The sequence below is a fragment of the Nannospalax galili genome, unplaced genomic scaffold (assembly GCF_000622305.1).
Source record: "Nannospalax galili isolate Female #2095 unplaced genomic scaffold, S.galili_v1.0 scaffold1472, whole genome shotgun sequence".
Lineage (NCBI taxonomy): Eukaryota > Metazoa > Chordata > Mammalia > Rodentia > Spalacidae > Nannospalax > Nannospalax galili.
The window spans coordinates 569,697-587,186 of NW_008331793.1; the positions used below are offsets into that span (position 1 = coordinate 569,697).

Genomic DNA, 17,490 nt, shown 5'->3' on the forward strand with positions numbered 1-17,490 from the left:
ACTTGGGAGGCAGAGGCAGGCAGATATCTGTGAGTTTAAGGCCAGCCTAGTCTACATAGTGAGTTCCAGGACAGCTGGGGTTCCAGGGAGACCCTGTCTCAAAAAGACCCCACCCCAAAAAAATGGAAATGAAAAAAAATTTAAATATTCAACATCTTGGCCTGGAGAGATGGCTCAGGGGTTGGATTGAGAGCACTTACTGCTCTTACAGAGGATCTGGGTTCGATTCCCAGCAACAACACTACAGCTAACAACTGTCATTCCAGTTCCATGATCTAACACCCTCTTCTGATCTTGGTGGGTATTGCACTACATGGGGCTTTAGAGATGTTTCAGTGCCTAAGAGTGCTGATTACTCTTGCAGAGGACCTGAGTTCAGTTCCCAGTACCCACATGGTGGCTAACAACTATCTGTAACTCCAGTTCTAGGGGTCTGTCTCTCTCTTCTGACCTTTGTGGACATGGCATGACCTTTGTGGGTACTCTTATGTACATACAGCTACAGCCAAAGTGTTCATACACATAACATAAAATTATTTTTTAAAAAGAATGGCAAGGAATTTTTATGTTTTTAATAATGTGACTGAAAAGAAAGGACCAACTCTCTTGTCATACAAGTTTCTGCTATTATGTCATCTAACATGGGAATACTCTTTCACAATGTCTCTAGAGTTTAGGCACTGACAGATACCCTTTAGTCTGTCTTCCCACCTTTCACATACATTTCCTCTAACTTTTTATGACATTATCTTCCCTTGTCTAATTTTCCTTGCTTGCTTATTTTGAAGATATTATGAGGTCCATTATTACTTCACTTAAATACCATCACCCCTCATTTTATAGCTGACCTGAAAATAATAATATCTTCTTTTTGAATGTCTTACCAAGTGAAATGACCTGAAAATCTGTTTTGAAGTTTGATAGAAGAATAATGCTCTTTTTCTCCTAAATTATCTCAACTGTGGTGAAAGTTTGTCTGTGTACAAATTCTGCCATACTCAAAATTGCATGGAAGATAAAGAACATAGAGCCCTTGTTGTGGATCTGTGTTATCCCAGTTCATACCCCTGTTCTGCCGTTACTAACTGTGACATTTTGAAGTCCACTTCAGTTCCGTAGGTCTATTTGCCTATTCATATTCTGAATGATGATCAAGCATAGCCCAAGTCATAGGATGATATTCACACGTGTAATATGTTAGAGTAAAGAGAAATTAGTTGGTGATGTATGCTGCAGAGTTCTTAGCACAGTGGCTGACACACAGTAAGCTCTTAATAACTGCTCATTTTATCCACTCACCTACTTCAACTATAGTTTGGAAATTAAGGGTCTGGTCTGTGGGGAAAGCTTTGAGTTCAATGTACCTTTTCCTGCCTAATAGCTATATTCTTATTTATTGTGGGGCAAATTCCTCATATCTTGCATATTCTCATTCATTCATCTCTCTTACACACTTTCTCTCTTCCTCACTGTAGAGCTGCAGAATCATCACATATTTTGTAAGACATCATGTTCAGGGTGTATCTTCAAAGTTCACTGAGAAAGATACACATTTTAAAAATCCTTTGGTGTATTATTATAATCTTTAACTTTCTAAATAACTTCATTTTATTCTCTGGAAATTTTCATTTTTCTTCATAAATGTGTTACCCTGGTTTGGAATGAGATACTGTAGTGAGATTATTTTTCATTTACCTAGCAGGCACTCCCTAGGCCTTTTCAATTAGGAAACTTGTTTACTGCAAAACCTTGAAATATATAATTTTGATGGTAGAAGGGATGTCTAATTTCCTGACCTCTTATTTCTGCAGAAGTTACTTTATTTAAGTATTTGGCATCATATAAATAATGCTTGATTCTTATCTTTCCTATTTTCTTGTTTCTCTAATGTATACTTGATATTTGGGGATTGCCGCATGATTACAGTTTCTAACCTCTCAAAAATCTTTTTATATTTGCAACCTATTTATACTTTTCTAATTTTCTGCCTGTCTGAATTTACTACCTTTTAAATTTTGCTGAGTATACAAGAGTAGAGTGTCCCGATTCCTCTTATTTCTATTCTACATCCTTTCTTTGCCACTTGAATTATCTAAGTTTGGGGAAATTTTTTCATTTTTGTCACTTAAGTCAGTTACTAAGAGGTACTTTGGCCTTTATTCATACACTGCATAAGAATGAGATTAGCAGTTAGTACGCCAGTGTGCTTAGCAGCACAGTGGAACAGAGGGAAGACCAAAGGCAATATTCCTAGCACTTTTCTTTGGACTTTCCATATTCTCCTGAGATGCGCTAATGTATCCATCTTGACAGTTAATAGTGGTATATTATGCACTGTGTGGATGCCAGAGACCAGAAGGTAAGATCATTTGAAAAATTTCAACTAATCATTCTGAATTTAACTCCATGCTTTTCTTTTTATTTAGTCATATTTGGAATCCTGGAATCTTCATGCTCTCTGAAGCTCTGCAGGGAAAATCAGATCCCTTCTGAGATTCAACAAGTTTTAGGAATTATCTGAACTATGTCTCCCACTGACTGTTGTGCTGTTCAATAGTCTTGCATCTAATTACCATGATGAATATTAAATAAAAATTTCTTGTGAAGTGCATCATATAGTATGTTTCTTGTAAGTTTAAAACATTCAATGCCTTGCAATAATTTAAGGGATCAATTGGGTGTGATTAATCTTTGTATTTTCCTAGATGATCTAAAGTGTCTATAAAGAAACATGAAAAAGACTAAAACAATTAAATGACTGACTAGATGATTTCTCATATGCTATACTAATTACATTATGAATTTTTAAATTAGGATTAGTGATAAAACACTTGCCTTATCCCACAGGCAGCAGGATATGAAGATTCCCATCTAATATGACAGTCTGAATTTGTGATTGAATCCATCTGCTTTCCTGATGTCCAGAGATACAATGTAACAAGGTAAGAATGAGATTCCTAATGCTTATATTCTCCAGCATTTGTTAATATGGGTTATTTTCTATTCCTTGCCAAATTTATTTTAGTTAAGTTAAATAATGTAACAGACATATAGCTTAGAGTTTAACATTGTTCTTGAACAAATGTCTATTATTATCTTTTCCAACACCAATTACAGGAAAAAGATATATTTATCAAGGCTTTGAAATAAAACTTTAGTTTTAACAGCTATCTGATTACTGCAATACTAAGTACTAAATTATTACTTTAGCCACATAAGAGACAGAGAATTAACAAACCAAGATTTGTGGTCCTTTGAGATGACAGTGTATGTCACAGGCTGGTTTTACTGCTGTAATATAGGCAAAGTTCCACCTTAATTGATTGAATGCATTGATACAGTAGTCAAACAAGTTGAAAAAAGAAGTTTTAATTTTCAAATATTAGACAGCAAGGATAAACAAAGCCTGTGATCCATGGCTAGCTGATTCCTAAGCTACAGACAAGCTAACTGGAAGGATGAAATCTTCTGAAAGTGCCCCCCATGTTATTCTATAATTGAAGAGCACTCAAAACAATTGCCATGAATGAATACAATCTGGGAAAAACTGGTTTACTGAGTGTAAGTGTTGTAGAACACCTCTATTCTGAAATAAAGGAGGATGCAACTCCTTCTGTTCTCAACATTCTGTACGTACTTCAAAATAGGGCACTGAGGGCATTATGTTTGAATTTCAAGAGAAATGAAAGGATGAATCAGTTAGAGTTGTTCAAAATTTCTCCTACACTACATATGTAGAGCATTGGTAGAAAGTAAACTATCCACACTTAACTATGGCAGTATATCAGTCATTGCCTATAGTTAGATTCAATAGCTTAAAAGTTTTAGCTTTAATATGTGTTACAATTCTTCAAGAGTAGAGATGAATGAGTCCTGGGTGGCTAGGACACACAGAGGGAAATGTGATGCCACCCAGACGCCATGAGAAATGCTCATAAAATGTCTAAACATTAGTGCATATGTATAACTGGGAACCGCTTGGCAGAAACACAGTATCAGACAGAAAAGACCTCCCTTTGAGTGGTTGGTAAGAGTGGTCAAGAAGACACCCAAAATAACACAGGCTTTTGCCAAACCTCTTGATTGTCTCCCAGAACCAGTAGATAAGACCCTACTGCTGAAGGCGTGGCATGCTTTGGATATAGGACTTGGAGCAACGGAGCAGGAACTGACCTGGAGGCCTTCACCTAAAGTTTAGCTATAACAATGCTAGATGATGATATGCAAACTGGCAAGGGAGAAAAACAATCAGTGTTCCAACCCAGCCCTAAAGCTTAATAACTGTAACAACTGGCCTGGCAAGTACCTCTATATGTGAGGTAGTGGCACTATTATCTGGTGGGGGGCAGTCAACAGCTATGTAATTGGATTTAAAACCCTATCAATGGGAGTGAATTCCAGGGTGGCACTGTAAACTCAGTAAAATACATGGCAGGAGAGGACACAGGTCTTAGAGAAAACCCTATCTCTTTCATATCTCCAGGCAAATGATTTTTTTTACCATATGCTAAATATGGATCCTTATATTTACAGACAAGCATATTGTATACCACTCATCAAAGAAGCTTCTTTTTGCAACAGATGGAGGCTACTGCAGAATTCTACAACTGGTCAGACATAGAGAATATATGTCTGAGAGATGCCAAGTACTAGGTGACACAGCTAGAGTTGAACTTCTATGCTTAAAGGCTCATGGAACATAGCTGAACAAGAGGTAGACAGAAAACTAACGCATCCCTCAACTCTCACCTGTAGTTTCCATCATCAACATTGTACAATGCACACAGAATGTCACAACTGGCCAAGTTTAGAAGAATAAGAGACTGAAGAGTGTGTATATTTGAACCTCCCTCACCAATGGCTCAGGGACAAGGGGGATGGGGGGTGGAAAGATTGTAAGAGCCAAGGTTGGCTCATGAACACAGGGAAACAGAGGCTTTCAGATCACTGGGAGTTTGCACATGTGAAAGTGTGGCAATGGTGGTGTCAAGCACAGGACCCATGCCACGTCAATTAATACAAGGGCCCAGAGGGGAAGAGAGAAGTGGGTGGTGGGTCGACACTAGACTGAGAACTGTTGGAGGCCGACTGATGCTGAATGAAGGAGAGTATGCCTTACTTACGGTCTCTCGACGGGCTGACTAGATGTCGGTGGACAAATTTACTCTCAGGGACATCTGGGTTCAAATACTTGATTGGATATGATTTAATGTGTATGGTGGAATACAAGAGATCCGGTGGGAGGATGGGGGCCATGGATTGAAGAGGGAGTGTCTAAATTTGATTAAGAACTGTTCTATGGAATTACATAAGCTCAATAAATTTTTTAATAATATATAAATCTGGAATAACTAATTCACACATACAGAATTGTATGTGAGAAACTAATTATTTAGTGATGCTATGGTCAGTTCTTCATATACAAATAAAACAAAAATGAAAATTTTAATTCAGAAGTTGCATAATAATTTAGTCTCCACTGTGCATGTTATTTATTTTCTGTCCCTTATGAGTAATCAAAACAATTTTAGCTTGTTGTACTATTTGAATGTGAATACAATATTAGAATGGCTGTAATCATAAAAATATTCTCAAAATGACATAATATGGGTGGTTATAAAACATTGGTTTTGAAAGGTAAAAATTGATACAGCCAAAAAAATAGTTAAAATTAGAAATATTAATTCTAATAAGAGACAACAAATATTCTGAGAAGTTTAAATAAGTAAAAGAAGTAAAGAAAACACACCATGTATCTAACAAGTCTAACTATACAAAAATATTTTATAATCAGAAAGGAAAAATCTAAGGACTGTCCATTATTTTTAATTCTGATATTATACAGTAAATTGGCTTTTGAGGATCTGTGATTTTGTTTTCTTTAAAAAAATAAACAGTAAATTGGCTTTTGAGGATCTGTGATTTTGTTTTCTTAAAAAAATAATTAACACTATCAAACTTGAAAAGTACTGAAGATAGTTAAGAATAATGAATTCTGTGTTTGAAAATAGCTAAGAGATTAATTTCAAATGTTTACAACAAAACAAATGTGTTTGAATTGATGAATGTGTCAATTGGCTTGATTGAATTGTTCCACACTGTGTTAAAATTATCATTATTTTGTATCCAATAAATATACACAACTATAAATAATCAGATGGCAATTACCTTTAAGTAATTAAACTTGTGTATCTAGCCACAAAAAAAATTATCTCCTTCTTTATGAGTATCCCAGATAATATGATAAATAACAATAAAAAATAAAGAAAAAGAGCAGAAGAAAATGCGTCTTGTATTTTACAAAAATGGGGGCCCGGTCAGGTAGAAAAATGTATCTAAGTAGAACTTGGAAAGGTAGTGAGCAAAGCTGAGCCTGGTGGCATAGCTCTGTAATTCTAGCCCTTGGAGGCCAAAGACGGAGGATTGCTGCAACCGTCTGGGCTGCATCACCAGTTCCAGGACATGCATAGAGGCATAGGGAAACCAACATTTCACATAAAATAAAGTAAAATAAAAATACAGAACACCAATTGGGGCAATAACAGATTTCATAAGTAATCCTTCAAAAGATTGGCATAAATTACAAACTCCCAATTGAATATTAAAATACAAATGAAGAGGATATGCTACAAATAGAAATTTTAAATAGCCTTAGAGATTCATCAAAAGCACTGTTGCTCATGTAAGCTGTAGAAAAAAATCCAGACATAATTTGAAGTGATTCTCCAATGTTTCATCTTTAAGCCAATCGATCAGCATGTCTTGTTTTGGAAAATGTACCTGTTTTCTGCTATGTAAACCCCAGTACTTGCTCATAACCTTGAGAAAAACAGAAGAGGCTATAAAATATAGAATGCAGTCAAAATATCCCTTATCTAAAATGCTTGAGATAAGCAGCATTTTGAGTTTTGAACTGTTTTGGAATTTGGAATATATGCTTAGATTACCAGCCAATTTAAAAAATTTTTAAATTTTTAAAAAGTAATTTAATACTTTATTTTCTATTAAAATATCCTAATGCCACTGAAATCACCTTAATAATCTAAAGGAGTTTTCTCTGATTTAAACTGAAACTAATATAGGCTAACAACTATCTTTTTCTAGATAGACTTACCTACATAGTTATCATAGAAATAAAATCTACTTACATGTAGAATTAAAATATAAAGGTCATTCTAAGTAAAAAACTTAGAACCAAAGTAAGATAAAAAAAATCACCAAAGAGTCCTGTAGATATTTAAACATAGCCAATTCAAAACAGTTGATAATTTTTAGCATATGACCTTGGAATTCCCTTTTTTCAGCTGAGAATGGTTATATAAAGTTTACATTAATTATTCTTTGGCCACTTGCTCTTCAAATGAAAAGTGAAGCCTTTTAGTTACATTCTATATGGTAATTAATTTAAAATACCTATGCAAATTCTTTATCTTGGAGCCCCTCTTCAGACAGTGCCTAAACGCTTTAGGCTGTCAGCAACTTATTCCAACTTTCAAAATATTCTGCAAATGTCTAAGATAATAAAGGTTCTTGAAATATTTCCAAGTAGCTACAAAATGTAAACAACCATTTGCAAAACAGTAAAATAGCAATGCATATATTTGCATTTTTGAAATGATGTATTCGTTGTAAACACATAAAAATAGAACACCAAATGAATAATACAGATTTTGAGTTATCTGAATATATGTAGCTATTTTTTAGCACAATTAATGCAAGAAACCTTCACCATTTATAGAAGATTTGATTCAACAGGGCATTCATATAATTTTCTTTTTAGACACTGAAGCTTTTTTCTAAAGAATGTATGATTTCACATATTAATAACAAATAATTACATCTAACTTGCATTCTTCACTTCTTAGATTTAATTGCACATATTGATATGTTGTAATTTGTTGACTTTAAACTAATTAACAGGACACTGATCTGCATGCATTTTTGTGACCAGGGCCTTAAGTGCAGAGTGCAAGGAGATGGATGGTGACCGTAATGGGACTATATGTGGCTGAGACAAACATGGGTGTTTTATTACTGACACTGTTGTTCAGTCCTGAGTTTCAGTACTTATAGGAGCATATCCAAATTAGTCTGATCTATTGATTCCAAGTAGGTAATATTTCTTCATTTTCCACACCCAAGATGTTTTCATTTCCTCCTTCCTCCCTCTCCCAATATCTTGTAATAACAAAATCACTAATAATAAAATTTATATATTTCAAAAATAAACTCAGCTTCACTCTAACTCCAAATCACTTTACAGAACAAACATATTTTCATTAAAAAACTCCAGACACTCACAGTGATACCTCTGAGCTATGTCCAGTAAGATTTCGCACCACATCCCAAAAGTGGACATTTAATGTATGTTCCTGGAATAGATGTTTATAAGTATTGCAGTTTCCATTGGGTTACAAAAATATTTACAGTTCGTATACGAAGTTCATTTGTTAAAACCAAAATGAAATTGCCTTGCATTTCTGATTTTAACAAGAAATTTAAATACAAAAAATGTAGGCCATCAACATTTTTTTTGTAATTAATTTTTTGGAGGGATCTATTATCAATTAAAACATGTAGTGACTCAGATGCGAACATTTTCCTTGAGGTTTTCAAAAATTGCGTGGAATCAGGAGGGAAAGGTGTCTTAATATTATTTTCCTGGGTCTATAAAGTCATGTGACTCCAGGAAACTTACATGCTTATCTAACTTGTGGAAATCATATATTCTTTTACTTATTCTTGAATAATAATGTTTTTCAGTTTGTTATGGTAATATATGTATAGTAGGTGGAGATTTTATATTTAATTCATTTATTTATGTAGTTTGTACCCAATTCTTGCTACTAAAATAGACTCAAAAAAAAAAAGTTTTCTCAGCTACAAAGCTATTGAGCTGAAATGTGCTGTGTATTATCAACAGCAGTGCTCCACACCATAATATCACAATGACTTACTAACATTTAATTTTGTCCAATAGGCGGTATTAAAATCCAAATGATTAAAAAATTAAGAGATAACTGGTTGTAGTGGCACACAGCTTTAATCCCAACACTGCGGAGGGGCAGACAGGTGGATCTCTGAAATCAAGGCCAGCCTGGTCTACATATTGAGTTCCAGGACAATTGGGGCTACAGGGAGACCCTGTATCAAAAAAAAATGAGTTTTATTTATACTTGATTTTTTTTAAGAACACATGCAATATATTCCTTTCAATAATTGTACCAAAAACTTCCTTTTCTCTTTTCATAAAACAAGATCTTACATAAAGTTTTTAGTACTATTTTTAAATACACACGTGAGATGACCCAAAATATAGAGACCAGAAGTTATCTTTGTGACCTGACCAGTTCTTAATCTAAGCCCGATACTGCTACTCAATTTCTGGTGATATTTCTAACAGTTTCACCTTTCTGTGTCTTTCTTGTCATCTTTTTAAAAAGGGAATGATTATATAACTATGTGTAAGGACTACTAGATTATTTTTTTAAATCTAAAAAAGTTTATCTTCACATTCTGGTACATGTTAGATCAACAAGTGCCTCCTTTTCCCCGTACTCTAACCAGTGTTTATCATTTATGTTTTGATAATAACTTCTTAATAAAGATGAGTCGATATTTCACCTAGATGTTGATGAGGAGCCCAGCTAAGTATTACAATTCTAGCTTCTTTTTAAAAATATTTTATTTATTATTTTTATTTTGTGTGTATGAGTGTTATGGCTGCATGTATGTGAGCGCACTCATGACGTGCAGTGCCTGTGGAGGACAGAAGAGGCTGTCGGATCCCCTGGAACTAGAGTTATGGATAGTTGTTAGCTGCAATGTGGGTGCTGGGAATCAAACTCTGGTCTTCTACAAGAGTAGTCAGTGTTCTTAACTGCTGAGGCATCTCTCCAGCCCCATAATTCTAGTTTCTCTATGAAGAGATTAGATGAGGTTTATCCATCATTAATATCAATAAATACAGTGTTTGTATCATATAGTAAAAACATCTCTCAGAGTTTTCACCAAGTTCTCACTCATCCAAGCATCATACTCATGTTTACCATTTTTTTTTACATGTGAAAGAATCCCAATAGATACTGAAATTAAATTTAAGGTAGGATAGAGTAGTCCATGCCTATGACATGCTCTCCTGAGTGACTAAGTTAGGAGAATTATGAATTCAAGTCCAGCCTGAGTTATAAAAATATTTCGAAGGTGTGCTGGGTTACATAGTCAAACACCATCTAAGAATATACAAAATAAATTTTTAATGTTTTTATTATTGATTTTTTTTGTGTATTTCATACAGAACATACCAAAGAATCTTATTCATCTTTATACTCCACATTCCAAATGGCACCCTCCCAGAGAATCCCCTGGCCCACTGGAGCCCAAATACTCTGTCATCCCTGTTACTGTCCACTCAAAGGAAATTTTTTAGACTAGAAATTAAATTTAGGGCCTAGAGGAAGGGGACAGAAAGAAATTGAAAAAGGAAGGTATTCAGTGAGAAAGTGATTTTTAAACAACTGGCATTTGGAATATAATAATTTAGGTCAGGCTAGAAAAAAGATAAATGAATTATCAAGTATATCCATGTAAGTCTCAGATTACTTTAAATTTGTGTTTTACCTCTGATGAGAACAATGAGGTTGTTTTTATTATATTTTGTCCAAGGACTACAGTTACTAAACATTTTTATATCTACACTCCATTGACTGTTCAGAATAAATTTCAGGTTTTCTCTTGGAAAACATAATATAACAGTACAATGTATTCTCAATTTGTAACATGGTGAGTAAAATATTTTCCATGCAAAACTCATACATCCAAGACCCTCTACATTCCTTGTAGATTTATTTATTATAAAGATCAGCTAACATGGTTTAAGCACAAGTGTGTGTATATTGTGTTTGAATTACATATAAATCAAATAACACAGAGGAAGAACAGCATGTAATAGAATAATTTTTCTACCTAGAATGTAATTTTCCTGATAAAATGGCTAGGTTTCATTTTTAGAAATGAACTTAACTCAGGTAATCTGAACTGAGTATTAGGAAGCTACCAATCCTCTAGTGTCAGGGGCTCATCTTATTAAATAATGTACCTGTGCCAGTGTATAGGATATTTCTCAATTAATTTTCTTCTCTGAGAAAATATTCTATACATTGGGGAACATGGTATGCTCAAAGGTTTCTATATAGCACTACTGAAAATTGATTTATGACAAAAAATCAAGATTATAAGACCCCAAAATAGCCTTCTGAAACAATGCTTTTTTTCAAAATGAAATAAAAGTAAGACAATTTAAAAACTACTTCAGGGAACATCTATCCATCATGAATACATCTGCAGACTTTGTCAGTTAAATCTTCGATCTATTTCCTTTAGAAAAGACTCAGCCCTCTCTGAACAACTCAAAGTACCTGAATCACTGCTTGAAATGGAATATTTTTCAATGAGGTATGAGCTGATTAACACAGCCTTGACCCAGATACTTGTACTAAAATCAGAGGAAAAATTCTCGATAATAGTATAAATAAAATATTCAAAAGTCAAAGTAGTGCATGTATGTTGGGCAAAGAAATGGAAAAGCCTTTGTTGTTTTCTTCTATTTTTTTTAAACTGTGCTTTCTGTGAAGACTTACCTAGTATGATAAAATCAGCATCATTTCACATAGTAATTGTCAACTGTGGTGGTGATGTGGTGGTGATGTCTTCCTTTCTTCATTGCTACCTCAGATCTCCTTCCTTGCTTGAACCTTGAGTTGTATCCTTTATAAAACAGATTTTAGTCTTCTACGTATATATCAGCAACAAACATACCAAGAAAGAAAGCAGAAAAATAGTTCTATTCACAATAGCTTCAAACAACATAAAATACCTTGAAGAAAATCTACCCAAGGAAGTGAAGGCTATTTATAGTAAAACCTTTAAGACTTTGATGAAGATAAAAAAGATGGAAAGAACCCCTTCTCATGTATCTATCAGTAATTAACGCTGTGAAAATGGCCATCCCATCAAAAGAAATCTAAAAATTTAAGGCAATACACATTAAAATTCCAAGACAACTCAAAGGAACAGAAATTCAGAAAGCATTCTCTAATTGCTCAAGTCACTTGATTTTTAACAAATGAGCCACAAACTACACAGTGGAGAAAACATAACACGTTCAACCAATGATGCTGTTCAAACTGGATACCTGCATGTAGAAGAATGAAACTAGTTCCCTCTCAACATGCACAGAACTCAGCTCTAAATGGGCCAAGAACCTCAACCTGACTTGTCTGCTGCCAGGTCCCGCGTCTGTGTGTCAGCACCCTGCTGCCCAGCCATGCTGTCTGCCTGCTGGTGCTGATCTCCCACAGCTTCAGCACCTCAACCAAGAACAATGCCAAGGAAGCTGTGCTGGGGGTGTCCAGAGGAATCCAGCAGCCCCTCTCACTCCTCCTGAAGTACAGCCCGTTAGTGAGCTGTCTAGCCCTCTACGATACGACTTAGACTACGGGTGTGACCACGCATCTGAGTCACATCAAGAGCTGAGAACATGTGAAAGGCTACCTCTGACTGGAGCTGCTCCCAGACTGCCTAAAGGGTTATGGTGTGGCAGTGATCCCAGCTGGCATCCCCAAGAAACCAGGCATGACACAGGGTGACTATTTCAACACAAACACCACCATAGTTGCCATCATGGTGGACACCAGTGCCTGGAAGCCATGATCTACATCATTTCCAATCAGAGTGACTCCACCATCCCCATCCCCATCACAGCTGAATTTTTCAAGAAGTGTGGTGTGTACAACCTCAGCAAGATCTTTGGAGTGACAACCCAGGACGTCATCAGAGCGAACATATTCATGGCAGAACTGAAGGATTTGGCTTCAGCTCCAGTCAGTGTACTTGCCATTGGTTTGCCAAACTGGGAAGACAATCATCCCCCTGATCTCCCAGTGTACTCCCAAAATGGACTTGCCCCAAGACTAGCTGGCTATACTCACTTGGTAGATCCAGGAGGCAGGCACAGAGATTGTGAAGGCCAAGGCTGGAGCAGGTTCTGCTACCCTGTCCATGGCATATGCTGGAGTCCGATTTGTGCTCTCCCTGGTAGAGGCTGTGAGTAGAAAGGAAGGTGTGGTCCAGTCCAAAGAGACAAAATGTACCTACTCTCCACACCCTTGCACCACACCCCTGCTGAAGGTTGTGGGGGGCAGGAGAAGAACCTGGGCATTGGCACCTCATACTGTTTGAGGAGAAGATGGGTGTTGCAGCCATCCCTGAGCTGTAATTCTCAATCAAGAAAGGTGAGGACTTTGTCAAGAACATGAAGCCTCTTCATGAGGTTCAAGCCTCAAGCAACAGTTACACTCTAACTTATTCGGGCATCAGTGTCACTGTAAAGTCATTTCAGAATCTTTTTTGTATTTTAAAATTGCTTCAGTGGATGGATATGAAATCAGTGTCCTCATCCCTTCCAAACTGTGGCTAGCCTGTTGATAATGACAAAGAAAGAAATCCTTGATTTAAAAAAAAAGAAAAAAGAACCTCAACCTAAGACATGATAGCCTGAATCTAATAGAGGAGAAACAGGGAATATATTGAAACTTACAGGCACAGGAAAGGACATTCTGTACACGACTACATGATATCTATAGCACAGCCACTAAGTCCAACAATTGACAAATGGAACCTCTGAAACTAAAAAGCTTCTGTACTTCAAAGGACAGCATTTTCAGTCCAGTGAAAAGGAAACGCACAGTAAGGGGGGCGGGGTTCTTTTCCAGCTATATCTCTGACAAAGAATTTTTATCTAGTCTATACAAAGAATTAAAAAAAATTAACATGAGTGGTGTAAGTTCATATGAGCAAGTTCCCAGATGTTTGGAAGACTCTGTTTCCTTATAATCATGCACCAATCCTGGCTCTTACATCCTTCCTCCCCTTCTTCCACAACGGTCCCTGAGCCATGGGTAGGTGAGGTTCAGTATAGGAGTCCTATCCAGGGACTTGCACTCTGCAGTCTAATTCTCTACACTTTGGCCAATTGTGGCTTTCTGTGTTCATAGTCCTCATGTCACATAAGGAAACTTCACTGGTGAGAGCTGAGAGGTCCATTAGTATTAACTCTACCCCTGTTCTGCTATATTACATGAGCCTTAGGTGTAGAGATTGCACTGTACATGTGTCACCTAGGACTAGGCATCTCTGCATGAACAAGACCCATGCAAACTCAATGCAGACAAAAACCCAGCATAGAAATGGCAAGAAACCCCAACCTTAGCCAAGGAACTATCGACATGTAGGAAACCAGGATGCCAGATTCTAGGGTGAGATGAGCCTAAAACTTTTAAGTCCAGGCTGCATTCTCTGCTAAAGGGAGGGGTGCTGAAAACAATAGCTCTGATAACCCCTGTCTTGCAGAACATTGTGAGACTGGCAGGAGAAAGCAGCCTGGTTATAAGTGAAGGCTCCTTGCTTTATGGGAAAGTGTCTTGGTCAACAACATTTAGCTCATCTCCCTGTCCTGAACAAATAACTCAGCTATCCTAGGCTAAGAGATTAGGCCAGGTTAAAGGATTACTCCTGAGCTATAAGGTAAGAGTTTACCATGCTTTTAACTCAGAGAAAGGAAACATTGTGGCCAATAAATTACCAGATGGGCATTGATAACCTTGAGTAAAAGTTTAACCATCCTTCCGGCATCAACTAATACACCATATATTCTGTTTCTTTGTACCCTAAATTTTTGTATGTGGCTGCCATATCCCATGTGACTGCCAGTTCCTTGTGACATATAAAAAACATCTGCACTCTTTAATAAATGGCTTGTTGTAGAGACATAAGTCCCAGGGTCCAAGACTCTGTTGCTGGTCAGTATTGCCATCCTTCATGACAACAAGGGTCTCCACTGAGCAAGGCATACTTGGGTGGCCTGGTATTGGTAGATAATTGCTGCTAATTTTCTTTAAGGCAATGATTCTAGATAGTTACCTGGATTCCAGTGAATGAACTTGTACCAAGGGACTTCTGGGTCCCTTCTCTCGATAGGCCTTAGCATGTATGACAGAATGCATGAAATCCAGTTGGGACAGGCTATGGGGGAGTGGCCTAAATATGATTAAGATATATGAAATGCACAACAATTCATAAAAAATATGTATCAAAAATAATGAAATAAAATTTGCATTCAATAAAATATATGTTAAACACACATGTTGAAAATTAGCATCATATTAATAAACAACCCAAATAAATATGAGACAAGGAGCTGAAGCTCTCTAGAAATGAAATGTTAATGACTGGGAAATACTTTAAACAGTGCTCAACATTAGTCATCAGGGAAATGCAGGAAAAAACACTCTAAGATTTCATCTTAACACTCTTAGAATGAACCAACAAAGACAAATGCTTGTGAGTTTGTGAGGAAATGGGAATTCTAATCACTGCTAGTAGTTCAAATGGTGTGGCCACGATGGGAATCATTAGAGGGATTCCTCAAAAAGATCAAAATTGATTCACCCATGCCACTCTTGAGCATATACCCAGAAAACTCTCTACCCTACTACAAAAATGTCTGTTTATTTATATTAATTACTATCCTTTTCATAAATGACTAAGAATTGCAAACAACCTAGATGTCCATCAACTGATGAATATGTAGTATATATATACACAATGAAATCTTGTTCAGCTCTTTAAAAATGAAATTCACAAGTAACTGAATGAAACTGGAAACAATCATCCTGAGTAACGCAATACAGACCCGGAAAGACAAGTGTCATGCAGCTGGATGCTAGCTTTGAAATCTTAGATATGCATTGTTCAATTGAAAATCCAGAGCAGACTGGAAATTAATAAATATCCCAGGGTGGGGTGAGCACTTTGATTGAGAGGAAGTAGAATGCAGTGGTATAAATGGGTAAATGGCAATAATAGATCAGGAAGGATTAAATAAAGTGGGAAATGGGAAGGCAGGGCAGAGGTGGGAGAATACAGAAAGATAATTAACACTAAAGGCCTTTGAGAAAAAAAACATGGAAACCTATCATTATAGAAGCTTCTTAAGGTGTATACATATATACACATTTATATTATAAAAACAGATTAAAAGGAGTTACCTTATGTAAGTCAAATTCACTGCTGGGAGGTGCATATCGCATCCAATCCCATCCCCCCCATAGCCTTTGCAACAACCTGAGGAAAAAAATTCTCCAAACCCGGGTTTGAAGAATTTTAACACATTTATTGTACTTGCTAACTGAGTTTGGGGTGCGGGTTTACTTACAGACAAGTGGGTACACCCCCATTCATGGCTGTGTTCAAAAGTCCAAACCCAGACATAAATCATGTGGTTCCAGACAGCCTTACAAAATGTGGAAGGGAAAACCTTGTGGTTTTCCCAGCTTTTATACCCTTAACCCCTTCCCTGCAAGCAGCTATGGTCAACTGAGTGGCTAGAAGAGGGAAGGGGAGTGGATTCTTTGCAGAGTGTGGGAAGGAGGAGGGTCCATGGCTTGTCATCACAGGGTCTTCTGGATCATACTCTCCACCCCATCCTCTGGCTCTCACAAAGCTTTCCGCCCACCTCTTCCATGAATATCCCTGAGACTCAGAGGGGATGGGGTGACCTTTCTCCCATTGTAATAGGGCACTGGACTCTTCAAGTCTCTGCATCCTCTCTTTGTCATGGGCTGATGTCTAGAGTTAGTGGCATTCCACCTACTATAAAAACACAAACATCCAGAAGCAAGAACATGTAAACAGAAACTGCAATAATAACTCATGGGCATAAACACAAATGCTTGGATGGTACTTTAGTAGCTGCATCACATCCATCTAACAATACAATTGCAGTAGTTTCTCCACTGAGGCCTATAACCTCTTCTGCTACAGGGGGATGGCCTGATCTGCAATACCAGATGTGTGTTCCATCCTTAGGAGTGGACATTAGGTCCAACCAATAATTAGCTGGTTGTACATACACTAGATGAACCATTATTGCACCAGCAGGAGCATCTTGCTGCACATGTTGATAGTGCAGCACACAGGGTCCTCGTATGAACAGACAATGGGGGACAATTCTCCCCCAGCCATCTGCATAGCACCTTCTGCCACTATGGAAGCCACCCATCCAGTGGCAGGGAGTTTCCAGCTTAGTCCAAGCTTGATTTCTCCCTCTCCCATACTCACATCATGCGGTATCTTCAGCAGAAGCAAGAACATGTAAACAGAAACTGCAATAATAGCTCATGGGCATAAACACAAATGCTTGGATGGTACTTTAGTGGGCACATCACATCCATCTAACAATGCAATTGCAGTGGCTTTTCCATTGTAGCCTTCCTCGACACAAGACATTGGCTTAGTCTATAGCACCAGTTGTGTGTTCCACCCCTAGGAAAGGGCCCTATTCAATTAGAAATTTTTCAGTTGTACGTATGTTGGTCAAGCCATTATTGCACCTGCAGGCATTGCTTGGCATGTCCATAGCATGCAGCACAC

General features: G+C 37.0%; 1 pseudogene; it reads left to right on the forward strand.

The window, feature by feature from the left end:
- The window catches only part of LOC103728907, a 148,243-nt pseudogene extending 134,766 nt beyond the window's left edge, over positions 1-13,477 (forward strand).
- The last annotated feature ends 4,013 nt before the right edge of the window (positions 13,478-17,490 follow it).